Source organism: Mauremys reevesii, linkage group 12 (genome assembly GCF_016161935.1).
Source record: "Mauremys reevesii isolate NIE-2019 linkage group 12, ASM1616193v1, whole genome shotgun sequence".
Lineage (NCBI taxonomy): Eukaryota > Metazoa > Chordata > Testudines > Geoemydidae > Mauremys > Mauremys reevesii.
In genome coordinates, this window is record NC_052634.1 from 25,916,226 (window position 1) to 25,928,325 (window position 12,100).

Sequence of the window (12,100 nt, forward strand, 5' to 3'; positions counted from 1 at the left end):
TTGCTTTATATCTTTTCCCCATAAGGCACAATGCCACTGTCATGGATGCACAGGATCTGTGCAATGCCCTGGCTTTTAAACAGTCCTTGGGAGGTGCCCCTTGAGTGCACTACACCCCCAACGGGTCCCACTCTTCCACAAGGACAAGCCATGTAGCTTCAGCACCTGAGACTGAGCCTCTGGCTTCAACACTCCTATTTCAACCTGTGAGCTCTGCCAGCAGGTCCAGCCGAACTACACTCCTGTTCAGAGACTGTTCCTCAGTCAATGCACAGAGCAAGTTTGTGCTGTGACACTGGGCAGACTTTTAAAACATAGCAGGGTTCATTAGTCAACTGAAATACAGCACTGAACGTCTTTAGATTAGCACAGAGAAGCAAAGACGATGATATAGTCCATACTGGGCAATGCCCTTGAGCCAGGCTGCTGTAGAAAACAGTTTGGTTTCCTTTCACTGAGCCTGTCCATTTGTCTTTGCTCCGGTAGAGCTCCCTGCATCTGTAAACCCAGTTCTTCCTGCTCCCAAGCACATCATGAGTCCATGTATGCTTCACTCAGCAAAGCTGAGATCCTCCCATGGACAGGTGACAATTATTCCCTTGTCTCTTTTGGGTATTCCATTGATGTAGGTTGGTCCCAGCCAGTCCTTAATGACCCATTCATATCACCCGTGACAGCTCCGTGACAAAACACCTCATGTCTCCTGCTCTTTATAATCATAGCAATACCAACCACAGAGGGAAACTGAGGTGTGTATTGGCATCACCAAAATTCCTGCCTCTCTCTCTCTCACACACACACACACTGCTCACAGCCCTTGGAGAGAAAGCAAAGCACGGGAACTGGAGGTTAGTCCAGTGAACACAGTGGAGAACAAGCTGCAATCCTCACACCCTGGTCAAACAGGAGAGGCATGTGGGTCCCCACCCATAGAGAGGGGCTGGCTAGAGGCCTGATACCCGAGAGGCCATTGCTTGAGCACCACATGGAGGCAGGTCAAAGGCTTCGCTACCCTAGAACTGTGACATCGCAAAAGCACATTTTGGGGAATTAGGAAATCTAGTGACTCAGGTGTAATGGGAGGGAGAATTAAACTCCCCAGTGTGTGGAGAAGGCTGGGGAATTAAACACTAAAATTCAGGAGCAACAGCCCCTAATTCTTCCGAAAAGAAGGAAGTTTGGGGTGGGCTTTAGCAATTAGGTTGCACCACATTCATAGATTGGAATTATTAATTAATAAGTGATGTAAATCATGAGTATTAATGCTTGATGCTTAATTATGGATGTCCCAAAGGCCACGTATGGGTTGGGGCAGCTATTGACATTCTTGTAATCAGAGAAAAGGAGCAGATATGGTATATAGCCATCCTATTACCATAAGGAAGTGGATAAAATACCTCTCCTAGTTACCAGGTTTTCATTTTGTCGGGTCCCTGAGACAGTGTAAACTGAAGCAGGCTCCCTTCTGATGGGCTCCCTTGCCCGTCGATCTTTCTTTCCAATGGTGTCGGTATCTTGTAAGTATGCACAGGGCAAAACCCTCTTTACTGTACTTATCTTAGTTTAATCGTTACGTGTATTGATCCTTGCCTATGATTTCAGTTATAACTGTCTGGATTAAATCATGTTTCTGCGTTTCACCAAATTCCATCTTCTCAATTAACTCTGAGTAGCCATGTACAAGGGCAAGTCGTACCCCAACCTGTAATCTTATAGGTGTAGAAACTGTCCAGGCTACACCACCGCCCTGTGACATCATCAGCCAAGCGCCCATTGGTGCCAGGGACGTGGCCCTGGTGTGGGAGGGAGGATGCAGCAAGGACTCAGGGTCGGAGGCCGGGGTCACTGTGCATTGAGATGGGGAGGCCATATGGGGAGGGGGGTAATGAGCGGGAGAGGGAGGTCAAGAGTTATAATAATAATAATATTGGGGGGGGTGTATAATGAAGTGAAACTGAACAGAAAGAAAACTGGAGTGGAGGCTCTAAAGCAACAAGGCTTGGGAAGGGATTCGGGGTTAAAGGTCTGGGATCCCCCAGAGCTCTGGATCCCCAAACCTCTCCTCCCTCCCACTGACCCACCCAGCCCACTTCCCGGGTGCCCTTCCTCCACACTCCCCTCCCCTTCTTCCCATTACTCTCAGCCGGCACCACCTCCTGGGGCCTTGGGAACTTCCTGTGTTCCCTCCTCGTCTCTCACAACCTCCTCCCTCCCTGCTGCTTCTTAGCTCTAACCCTGCACACGCCCTCCCCATGTCCTGGCACCCCAGAATTATCTACTCCTCCCTTCTCCTCCTCTCCCATAGCTCTGTTCTCCCTTCACCCGTGGGCTCCAGAATGGCAACTTTATACACTCTCGTATCAAAAGAGGAGCTCACCTGACTGTCACACAAGCCAGGCATGAGTCATACACCTATTAACTCAATTTAGAATTCTACAGGTGGCGTATTTTCCTCCTAAAATGAGGAAACGGCATGAAAGCTACAGTGATTAATGTAAAAGCAACAAAGAATCCTGTGGCACCTTATAGACTAACAGACGTTTTGCAGCATGAGCTTTCGTGGGTGAATACCCACTTCTTCGGATATTCACCCACGAAAGCTCATGCTGCAAAAACGTCTGTTAGTCTATAAGGTGCCACAGGATTCTTTGTTGCTTTTGCAGATCCAGACTAACAGGGCTACCCCTCTGATACTTGAGTTATTAATGTAGTTATTAAGGTATCCTATAAGGATACATTAAATGCAATTTTAAAATGACTGACAGCACCAAAAAGGCAAATGTCCAAAAAATTATTCTAGTGGGTGGGAGATAAGGCAAAAAAAGTGGGGCAAGGGAACTTGTCAAAACTTGTATGACAAATAAAGGTATAAAGTTATCACTACTCGGGTTTTTTAGAGCCCCCACAGCTTCTAATAACCGAGGGGACAGGACTCCTCACCCAGCGAGGTCACCGTCTCATAGTTCTCCTGCATGACATCCCTGTGCAGGGCTCTCTGAGTGGGGTCCAGCAGAGCCCCCTCTCTCCTGGTGAAATACACAGCCACCTCCTCGAAGGTCACCGGCCCCTGAAAGAGCGAGAGTCCAACACTCAGTACCTGCTGCACCACTCACAACCCCACCACTCATGGGGGAAAGGAGCCAATCAACGGGAAACTCTGGGTGGCTCACAGGCAGGAGTCCCGCCCCCACCCTGCTCAGAGCAGCCAGGAAACACCAGGGGGAGGGGACGAAGCGAGAGCCCCTTGTCTCTCCCAGCAGATCCATCACCCCGCAACTAGCCACAGATGGACACAGGGGATGGAGCCCCTAGCAGGGCGCAGGGAGAGCTCGCTGGCAGGGAGCCCAGCGCTGTTCTCATTGTGAAGAGCAGGACAGGACCAGACTTAGTGGGGGGCAGACGACATGACGGTCCAGGGGGGCCTTGCTGAGGGGTGTCCTGTCTCTCCTCCCCCCACTTCTCTTCAGCTGTCTGCCCCTGCAGCTCTTCCTGCAGCCCTGCCCCCTCCCCCACTGGGAGCTGCCCCGGCCAAGCTGCTCCCAGGAGCCTCCTGTGCTGTGCCGTGTGGCAGGAGGGGAGGGGGTTTGCTGATGTCAGGGTGGCCCCACCCTCCTGCCTCTGCCCAGTCTCTGCTGAGCTGAGCGGGGGGGACAAGATTCTGTGCTGCTGCCTCTGGGTCAGGAGTGGGAGCTGCTGGCCCCTGCTGCTGTGTGAACGAGCCTTCGGACTAGTGAGTGTCGCTGGGCTTGAAGTGACAGCGGGTGTGTCTCACCCCCGCCGCACTCACCCCACAATAGACACTTCAATTACTGTTATTACTTCTTTTTACTTCCTGTCAAAATGCGCAAAGTGCACATAGTCTCTGTAATTTTATTCTTTCACATTTGGTCAGGATGACAGTGCTGGTATTTTAGCTTTCTAACTGGTCTGTGCATTTCAAAATTTTATTTCTGTCTTATGCTTAAATTCAATTCTTTGAGTAATGAGTTCTAAAATGCCTCACCTGTCCTGGCTGGAGTAATTATCATTATTACTGTTATTACCGTATTGTGCTTTGTCATTCATTATTTAAAATGGTACAGTCAAATAACAGACTCTACATTTTGCATGTACTTACCTTAGCAGGGCTCATTTAAAAAAAAATTAGCTAAACTCAAAACTTTAGACACTGTGCAGATGAAGATCACTTATCTTCAGATTGTATTTTTAAATCTGTCTGTAAAGTAACTTAAAATGTCTATGAAAATAAATACAGTTCCAAGTATGATACTAATAGCAATGATGGAGTGAAATGTTAGTGAGTCACCTACATGATAGTGACCAGTTAACACAAATGCCGAAATAACTAGAGAAATAAATTCCCATTCGTAAAACAGAGAAAAAAAACTTTAATCCCCTATGTAAACTAAGTAAATATGTTTTCAGTGGAATGAAAAACAATTGACTAAAATAGAGGAGATAATGGCAGTAACATGGAGCGTGTCTCTTAGAGAACGTAAGCAGATTTTATTTATTTTTATTTATCTCTACTAAAGATGGGGTAAAAAGTATCAACCTTGTGTTTCTGATACCTGCATTAAAGCTCCAGAACTGATACCTCAAGGCTTGGGATAGGGAATATCTTGCTGTATTGTCTCCTGATTGTTCTAAATTTACTTTTAAATTTAATATGTGGCTGTATTAAGATTATGGGAAAAGAGGTACCAAGTGGTAACAGGGTGAACAATTAGCAGGAAGATTAATTTTAAATAAAAATTTTTTTGTAAAGGCACCTCTGTTTCCAAATGTGCCTTAACCACAGGATACAGGTTGTGTGTCAATGCTAATGAGCTATAATCAGAATCACATTATAAAAAGGGGGTGCCCAGAGCAGGAAAATTGAGCTCCCTGTGGGAAATTCCAGCAGGAACCATCCCTCTACTGATGATCAATCCATGAGAGACACCTCAAACCCTAATACTATTGAACAGGATGTGAGTAGAACTAGAGTTGTAACTTTTGCACAGGCCTTTATAGAATGTCTATGTGCCTTGGGTATTCATAACCTTAACTGTAACTTCAATAAAACTTGTAAACCCGACTAGACCTTGTACCTGCGAATGTCTGTGTGGTCACTACCCTTGGTCTGTGTGTGTTCCTAGAGACTGTACATTTGAAGCAAGTAGCAGAGGCGACTTTCACTCTGTTAAGCTTGAAACTGTCGCCACCAGAGCCGACCCCGCGGCGGTGTAATACCACATTACAAACTGCACTTTAAATAAAAGGCTGCACAATACACCACACACCAGGCCACCCTCACTTCTGCGCTGCTGCTGCTGGCGGTGGCATGGCCTTCAGAGCTGGCGCTCGGCCAGCACCCGCCGCTATCAGGCCGCCCTGCCAGTGCTTAATTTGTGCCATGGCTGAGCTCTGGCACCTCTTTCAATACAAATTAAGCAATAGAGGGAGGCACCGGGGCCTGGACGTGACGGTGGGGAGCCCGTGAGGGCCAGGGGGGATGGGGGGCACCAAAATACAAGTTCACCCAGGGTGCCATTTTCTCTCAGGCCAGCCCTGGAGCTGGGTATGGGGGAGGGGCATATCCCCTCAGGCCGTGGTTCTCAAGCAGGGGTCCCTGGACCTCTGGGGGGCTGCGAGCTGGTTTCAGGGGCTCCTCCAAACAGGGCCAGTGTTAGACTCACTTGGGCCCAGGGCAGAAAGCCCAAACCTCCCTGCCTGGGGCCATGAGCCCTGCCACCAGGGGCTGAAGCCAAAGCTGGAGCAATGAGCTCTGTGGGGGTCCCTGTCACATGGGGCCCCAGGCAATACCCCTGTTTGCTACCCCCTAACACCAGCCCTGGCTTTTCTGTGCAGAAAACCAGGCGTATGCAGGGCAGTGGGGGTTTTATAACATGTTCAGGGGCCTCAGAAAGAAAACAGTTGCGAACCCCTGACTAAGCCTCATTGGTGGGTGCCCCTCTACATCTCACAGCCGCCGCTGGTTAGTCGGTGAGGCTCCAGCCCTGGGATTCTGCTCCCTTTACCTAGCCCCACCTAGGTGTGTTCTTGGCTCTTCCACAAATCAGAGCATTTCCACCTTCTAACCTCATGGGTCTGTTCCTAGAATGGAAGCCACATATTACCCAGATCCCAACAGGTTTGCTACACCCTGGCCTCCTCCCATTCTCCACCCTGTGAATTTCCTGCCCCGCTCCAACCTCCAAACCAGACTGCCCAAGCCTCCCACCTCCTGTGTATCTGCTGTTACTCTCCCTCCAGCAGGAACCCACCAATAACCCCCAATAATCCCTACCTGAATGGGATCCTCTGCAGCCATTTCCCTTCCCTGTCCCATGGGAGGATGAGATGAACCGGAGCGAGACGTGGGCGTCATTCTGCAGCCTGGCAGGATGAGAAGGGCAGTTGTGGATGTTTCAGAACAGGCTTTAGCTCATTTCACATCACAATTCCCCCAGGCCCTTTCCCTGCACACAGACATCCTAGACTCTGCCATGCTGGGAAATGCTTGATCTCTTTATTACAGTGCAGACCTGACCCCTCCTGCCAGGGGTAAATCCACAGACGTTTTTCAGCCTCTGCAGTAATAAAGTCTCTGAACAAAATGCTAGAAAGGAGCAGAACCAAAGGGGCTGGGCAGGCTCCATAGGGGACACTGGTTCCTCCTTCCCCACCGGTGCCCCACCCATGCCCAGAGAACGGCCACCCCATCTCCACCCCAGAGGGAGCTGTGTCTCAGGGCTCCCCCAAACAGCACCCAGGAACCCCCATCCCTTTTGGGGAATGACTCAGGGCAACAATTTCCCACCCAAACAAGGACGAATTGCTGCTGATGAAATGGGGGGTGGGGCGAAGCCCCACAAATATGAGGAGAATTTAAATTGACATTTGAAAATTATAGAAAAAAAATCAGGAAAAATAAGAGCCTAGAGAGTCAACAATTTTAGGAAAAACGAGGGAATCTCCTTGGGTTTGACAGTTCTGTGTGGTGAGGGGAGAGAAAAGGGGGAGAACCAGAGAGACTTGTTACCAGTACTGGGGAGGGAAGTGGCACAGACAGGAGAAGGAGGCAGGTATCTCCCCCCCCCCCCCCCGACTCACACACACTCTCCCCCTGGACTTTCCCGGCTGCCCAGAGACCGATCAACCCCGCCTGCCCCACTGCCCTTCCCCCGCCTGCAGCTCCGGCTTCTCCCCCCCCCGCCAGCCACACAACGGGGAACCCCGGGCCCCAGGCTCCGGCCCCACCTGGATCCTGCTGCAGCGGAGAACAGCGGCTCCGCTCCGGCCCGGGCGGCTCCAGCGCCGCTGGCAGCACGTGGCCCCCCGGGAGCAGCTGCCGCGTCACAATGTGCCAGAGCCCCGCCCCCAAGCTGTGCCAGAGCCCCGCCCCCAGGAGCTGTCCCGCCCCCGGGCTGTGCCAGAGCCCCGCCCCCAGGAGCTGCCCCACCCCCGGGCTGTGCCAGAGCCCCGCCCCAGGAGCTGCCCCGCCCCGGGCTGTGCCAGAGCCCCGCCCCAGGAGCTGCCCCGCCCCGGGCTGTGCCAGAGCCCCGCCCCCAGGAGCTGCCCCGCCCCCGGGCGGTGCCAGGGCCCCGCTCCCAGGAGCTGCCCCCCCCCGGCTGTGCCCGAGCCCCACCCCAGGAGCTGCCCCGCCCCAGGCTGTGCCAGAGCCCCGCCCCAGGAGCTGCCCCGCCCCGGGCTGTGCCAGAGCCCCGCCCCCCGGCGCTTCCCCGCCCCCCGGCGGTGCCAGAGTACCGCCCCCAGGAGCTGCCCCGCCCCCGGGCTGTGCCAGAGCCCCGCCCCCAGGGGTTACCCCGCCCCCAGGAGCTGCCCAATGTCCCATCTCTGGGCTTTGTTCTCCTGCCTCCTTCTTCCCAGTACCCCAAGCTCCCAGCTGCTCCCTTCCTGTGTCTGCAACCACCCCCCTCCCCCCGGGGCGGGCTGCAGCGCTCGCTGGGGCTGTCTCCAGTGGCTGAAGTTGCCTCCATCTCTGCTTTACCTGGGGGGTGGGGAGAGACAAAGAGAGGAGATGGTCCCAGGGTGTGAAAGCAAAATTAGGGGGGCAGGTAAAGAAGGACTGTTTGGAAAGGTGGGTTTTTGGGAGAGGGGGAGGGAGTCAGAAGAAGTTGGGCAGCAGAGGCTCAGAGAAATTGAGGGGAACCCCCTGGGTGTCCCAGTGTTGGCCAGGGTTTGTACAGCACCTTGCACAATATGGGGTCCCGATCTCAGTCATGGTCTGTGCAGCACCTGGGAGCCCTGATGTCTGTTTCCTCATCACAGGCACTGGAAATGGAGAGAGGGAAACCTCAGCACCTGAAGGGTTAATGCAGCCCTGTGTGCAACCCCCACTGGGTGGCGCTGCTGCTCTTATGAGGGTTTTAACAGACCAACATCGCAATCCCAGTCCCATAGGGTCTAGTGGTCAGGATTCCTGGTTTTCACCCAAACAGCCTGGGTTTAATTCCCAGTATGGGAATAATGCAGAGTTTTTGCTCAGAGGGGAGGAAGGGAATGAGGAGGGATCCTGGAAACAGAGCATTAGACAGTGTTGGGAGGGGATCCCAGAAGTGGGAGTGGGGGGCAGAGCTCTGAGGGGAGATCAGGGAAGGATCCCAGCAGTGTGGGAAGTGGGCAGCATGGAGAGCCCAGGCCTGGCATGGGGAGTGGGAAGAGGGAATGTGTCCCGCTAAACTCACCAAGGGCAGACTCGGCAGGACTGGAAGAATTACGTGTTTGTTGGTAAATGTCAATTTCTGTGGAGACACACGGCCCAATGGCAAAATATTTCCATCGATAATAATCAAAATTGACAGATGGGCAAAGTAAGAAACATGCTGCTTGAGAACGTATCCTGTTCTAATCCCATAGGGGTCCCTTCTGCCTTAGGCACCACCATGTGGGTGTTTCATTTCCCTCCCCATTTTCACACAGAGACACAATTTCCTTTGCATGGATCCATGAACAGCAAAACCTCCCTGTGTCTCTGGTCTGAGCCAGGGCATTCGATTCCAGTGAACCCTTCTCTCCTGCAATGGCAATGCTCAAACAGAGGGGATGTGTCCACCTTCCCCCCCCCCACCACCCCTGGCAGTGAGATATTCCCTCTCCTCTTCATGCTGCTGTTGTTATTCCATGAGTCATCAAGGATGGAATAAAAAACTGAGTTTACTCCAGGGTGAGGAAAGAAAGGAGCCACCAACTCCCTGAAAAATCTCAGTGCCCAGAGAAAACCTGCCCTGCTATTGGACTCACAGAGGTGCTGGCGATACGACGGGAGAAGGGACTGTCTGAATTGCCAAGGCAGGGAATGAACAATCTCTAGCAGCATCATTAACCACAGACACACTCTAGCCATGCTCCAGCCAGTAGGGAAATGGGCAGGAATTCTTGCTGTTCAGCCATGGCCACACGTACAGAGCTGCACAGCAGTGAGTGTGCTGGGGAAGCTGGTCTGAGCAATTGGAAATGACCCTTCAGTGAGAACAGAGCCATAGTGTAGAAAGGCCCCTGAGTTAAGTGGTTGTGGCTGAGGGCTTAGGGAGCTGGGCTGACACCATAGGGGTTTTTCTGTGGAGGTTTGATTCTTGCCAGCTAGGCAAGGCTGGTGTGTGGTGTCTCCATGGCTGCACTTTCAGTGTCTGATCACCCACGGTGCTGGGGTGGGGACCACGGGGTGGGGTTGGGTTGGGGTGGGGACAGAGAGGGGATGGGCGGTACTGGGGAGGGGAGCTCGGGGGTGTTTGGGGTGGGGGAAGAAGAGGGGACGGGCGGCACTTGGGAGGGGAGCTTGGGGGTGTTGGGGCGGGGAGCAGGGGAGGGGCGGCACCGGGGAGGGCAGCTCGGGGGTGTTTGGGGCGGGGCAGAGAGGGGATGGGCGGTACTGGGGAGGGGAGCTCAGGGGGTGTTTGGGGGTGGGGAAGAAGAGGGGACGGGCGGCACTTGGGGAGGGGGAGCTTGGGGGTGTTGGGGGTGGGGCGGCGGGGAGCAGGGGAGGCGGCACCGGGGAGGGGCAGCTCAGGGGGTGTTTGGGGCGGGGCAGAGAGGGGATGGGCGGCACTGGGGAGGGGAGATCGGGGGTGTTTGGGGAGGGGCAGAGAGGGGATGGGCGGCACTGGGGAGGGGAGCTCGGGGGTGTTTGGGGGTGGGGGCAGAGAGGGGATGGGCGGCACTGGGGAGGGGAGCTCAGGGGGTGTTGGGGCAGGGGAGGAGGGGAGGGGCGGCACTTGGGGAGGGAGCTCAGGGGGTGTTGGGGGCGGGGAGGGGAGGCGGCACCAGGAGTGGCAGCTCGGGGTGTTTGGGGCGGGGCAGAGAGGGGATGGGCGGCGCTGGGGAGGGGAAGCTCGAGGGGGTTGGGGCGGGGCAGAGAGGGATGGGCGGCACTGGGGAGGAGCTCGGGAGTGTTGGGGGCAGGGGAGGAGGAGTGGCGGCACTGGGGAGGGGAGCTCGGGGTGGTGTTGGGGGCGGGGAGGAGGGGCGGCACTGGGGAGGGGGAGCTCGGGGTGGTGTTGGGGCGGGGAGGCGGCACTGGGGAGGAGCTCAGGGGTGTTTGGGGCGGGGCAGAGAGGGAGCTCGGGGGTGTTGGGGCGGGGTCAGAGAGGGGATGGGCGGCAGTGGGGAGGGAGCTCAGGGAGGGTTGGGGCGGGGTCAGAGAGGGGAGGGGTGGCACTGGGGAGGGGGCGCTCGGGGGCGGGGCAGAGAGGTGATGGGCGGCAGTGGGGAGGAGCTCAGGGGTTGGGGCAGGGCAGAGAGGGGAGGGCGGCAGTGGGGAGGGGAGCTTGGGGTTGGGGCGGGGGCAGGGATGGGGATGGGCGGCAGTGGGGGAGGGGGAGCTTGGGGGGGTGTTTGGGCTGCTCAGGAGCCGCCTCGCGAACGCTTCAAGGCCACGTGACGCCCTCTCGGAATCTCCGCCTCAATTTCCCTATCGGTAAAATGGGAATAATGTTACTGACCTTTGTAAAACACTTTGAGGTTTAGTGATGAAAAGCACTAGAAAAGAGCTGGGTCTTATTATTATTTTATTTTACTATAAATGTCTCCGCCTCTCCCGAGACAGCCAATAGGAAGAGGAGGCAGAGCCCTGACCAATGGGCATTGTTTAATGGGCATTGTTTAGATGGATCTTCACGCGTATAAAGATTCCAATTCTCTAAATACCTGCAGGTTTTAGACCCATAATGTACGTACATATAATATGCTGGGGTACCCTTAGGGGGTGAGGTGGAATGTTTAGACTGTCCCTTACCCACACGGAAAAGAAGGGGGGGAGAGAGAAGATGGGTTCACACGCTCCTAGACCCGGTTACAGTTTTGGCTTCCAGCATACCAATAGAACAAGAAACAAAAGTACTCCTACCAAAAAGAAAAGCCAGCCCTGGGGCTGCTCTAAGTCCCAGTAATTGTTCAGCACGGCCCACGGACTCGTGGAGTTAATGGAATTATTCATTAGCCATGTCTGAACCTAGGTACCTTAACCAGAAAGCTTTTACCCACACACCTTCCCATTTGTGGGTTCCTTTACCGTTAGGGGCCCAAGGTCCCAACCTGCACTTCGGGGGCGTTAATCCTCAAACCCAGGAGGTAACGCACTTACCACGCCCGGAGTGGCCGCGTCCGGCAGGTGGACTCCCCTCTTCTGGTACCGTCTTGTCTCCGTGTCGGTTGGAGTTCTCTATGGAGGGGGCGTAGCCGTCCCGGCCGATTGCGGCGACCCGGAGCTCGAGCAAACCAATAGCTCAAGGTGGCCACTCTCCTGAGCCGTCCTCGGCCGCCGGTCAGCGCCCCCAACAGGGAGAGAAGTCCCGGCGTGGAGTCGCCATTTGTTAGCCAAAAGGGCTCGTTTCCCCCCGGAGCTTACCTAATTACACCAAGGAGGCACGGAGATAGGAAGACAAGTACCACACCCTTTATTGATCGGTCAGCTGAGCGGGTGTTCCTCTCGGCTAGTGCCAGAGAAAGAGACACACCTTTCATGGCCAAGCGGCCTACCTTTATAGCCGGTAACAAACAACTTAGCCTACGTTTGTCTACGTCATTTGGTTGACCTATAGACCCTGTACATGTATCTATTAGGGGATAATTGGATACGCAGGATACATATATCATT